Source organism: Echinops telfairi, unplaced genomic scaffold (assembly GCF_000313985.2).
Source record: "Echinops telfairi isolate 266 unplaced genomic scaffold, ASM31398v2 ScPeMD7_36;HRSCAF=134, whole genome shotgun sequence".
NCBI lineage: Eukaryota > Metazoa > Chordata > Mammalia > Afrosoricida > Tenrecidae > Echinops > Echinops telfairi.
In genome coordinates, this window is record NW_022103934.1 from 2257888 (window position 1) to 2260801 (window position 2914).

The window sequence follows — 2914 nt, forward strand, 5'->3', positions numbered from 1 at the left end:
AAACGAGGAACTGATACCAAGGGCTCAAGTAGAAAGAAAATGTTTTGGAAATGATGATGGCAATAAATGTACAAATGTGCTTGACACAATGGATATATGTATGAATTGTGATAAGAGATCTATGAGCCCTCAAAAATGATTTTTTAAAAAAGAAACTGATTTAGGTAGAAATTGTACAATCCTGCTTGATGTCATTGAGCTGTAGGATGATATATCCATATTAACTCCCACTAAAATGGTTTTGAAAAAAAATAAATAAAATTTAAGGGGGAATAAAAAGACCCATTCTTCCCTAAATGAAAGTATGAAGTCAATGGGTTTGTGAATAGAAAATTGCACTCATTTTAAAGTAGGAAAATCAAAAGAAAAGTGTCTGGTTTTCTTGTTAAGATCCTTCAACTTGGAAGTTAGAAGCGAGGAATACAGGTGAGCTTCTTCCTTAGAGTAGGAGGGCTCACCTGCTGGATACTCACCTTCAGGAAGTGATCACTGAAGATAAGCGTGCTACATCAAAGAGTGGTGAAGTCAGCAGATGGTGCCATCATTTGGAATACTGCCTGGGGTCTTAAAGGCTTGTATTCAAACAAGCAGCCATTGGAGTGAGGCATCAGCTAAATCCATATAAAAGAAGCACACCAGCCTGTGTGATCCAAAGATGACAAATGACAAAATCCAAATATGCTGATAGTATCAGAGCTTAGACTATGAACACTCAATTTGTAGAAGGCTCTGGAGGGCAGTGGGAGCCCCAAATCCATTTGCAGACTCTCTAGTCAGCTTAAACCTCTGGCAGATCCCCTCTGGTCATAGTCAAGGGATGATACCAGCTTTGCTATCAGACATAGATTATTGTAAACTTGATTATAGTGCATGGAAGTACAGGGTAATATGGTACCTGGTCAGTTGACTTCCCTCTAGATCCAACCTGAATTTGCTCTAGGCTTAAATATTTCTCACTTGCTCCAAGACAGAAATTTTCTCTCTGGCTTCTTTTAATATGACTGGTGGTCTTTTCTTTCTTCCCATTTATTATTTATTTAAGTTTTTTTCTCTCTCTGTTGTTTTGCTTTTTAATTGCTTCTTTTATGTTTCCTAATTTATGAAGCACAGAAGAAGTGTATGCAGGGAGACAACTGATGCAATGCAATCGCTCTTGGGCACAGGCTCAGGGGTGGTGGTGGTTTGAGTGGAATTGGGGAAATATTGAATGTAGGAGGGGGAGGGAGTGCTAGAACTGATAGCAATGATGTATATACAACTCTTTTGAAAAGCGACTTATCTATGGCAGTGTATGATAACAAACTTTAGCTCAATGAAACTGTTGGGTGGGGGAGGAGCGGGGGAAGAAGGGGAGGACCCAGACATCTGGGACTTCCATCTTCTACTCTCTTGTCTTATTCATATTAGCAAGGCTTCAGATACTAGAATAACGTGAACCAACCTGACTATTTGTGAGTATGGGGCATTTAGTTCTCAAGGCTACACAACTGGATATAATCTGCCTTACCTTCAATATGTCCAATCTACCTCAGAGAAATCCGTCTCTCTCCTCTGCAGTGGTCTTCTGCTGCAAACAGCAGATTTCTGCGTCTTTCTTCCTGCCAGTTCTGAGGAAGGTACTTCAGCCCTCACCACCCACCTGCCAGGAGAGGAGTAGTGGACCCTCACTCCTTGTAATGTCCCAGCAGAAACTCAGCACAATTCAGTGAGTGGACAGAAGGGCTGGAGGGCTTACCCACTCCTCCTCAGGGCAAGCACACACTTGGGGTGGGGGGATAGGCTATCCTGCAGGACTAAGATTCAGCTCAAGATGCCGATGAAGTTTCTGTTCCTGGTAGAGGGCTGAGAAAATGCATTTAGAGTTTTGCTGTTTTCTTAGATTGGTTCTAATTTCCACCGCCACTTTCCCCCAACACAGGAGTTGGGACTCTTTCACCTATTCCCTGAACCCTTCAAAATGGTTTTGTCATTGAAGATGATCATGCTATGATGAGAACAATGATGCAACCGCAGCACTGTGAATGTCTTCTTGAAGGCTGCTCACTACTAACATCTGCATGAATTTAAATCTGTAATGTATTTCCTTTTTTCCTGCACACCCGCATCCAGAAAAGAACAACGCATGCTATTGCTGTTTGAGAGAAGAGAAAAACACCGCAGTTTGACTAAATAACTTGTATGCGGCATGGACCGGAAAAAGTTGAAGCCAGGTTTGAATCAGACAGTCTGGCAGAAGGCAACTGGCCCCAGTCTCCTTGCTGTCCATTCTACCAGTTCACTGTGCTGGTTCCTCCAGGCAGAGAACTCCTCCTCAGAGCCCTCCCAGCTGACAGCGGTGGGCCCTCCCTGGAAGGATGGCTGGGAGTAGAAGAGAGAATCACAGGCAGTGTTGGCAGATGGTAATTTAGAACATATCGTTCTCTTTGCTCTTTTTCTGAAGTTGATTCCAACTGTCCACTTCTCTTTCATCCTTGTGAGGTAGCCTTTGAGAAACCCAAAGGGATACATAAAGACAGAGCCTTGAGTCTGATTCCTGGTCAGGACATTTGAATCAATTTAAAAGGTAATTGAGATGTATCTTTGGGTCATTTCTCTGAACTTTTGCTTTAAACATGTTAACATCGGAGGAAGTCACATGGAGAGAGATGCATAGTGCATGGGTCTCAGATATAGAATTGAATTCGAATCAGTTTGTTCTAATTATATTATCTATGTGACATAGGAAAAGTATCTCTGAACCTTGACCTGAGTTGATAGACATCTGCATGCTTTGAAGGATTGAACAGAGGACACTCATATATATATATGAGTGTATATATAAATATATATATTTAATCAATTTATTGGGGCTCATACAATTCATCACAATACATAGATCAATTGTATAAAACACATCTATACATTTGTTGCCCTC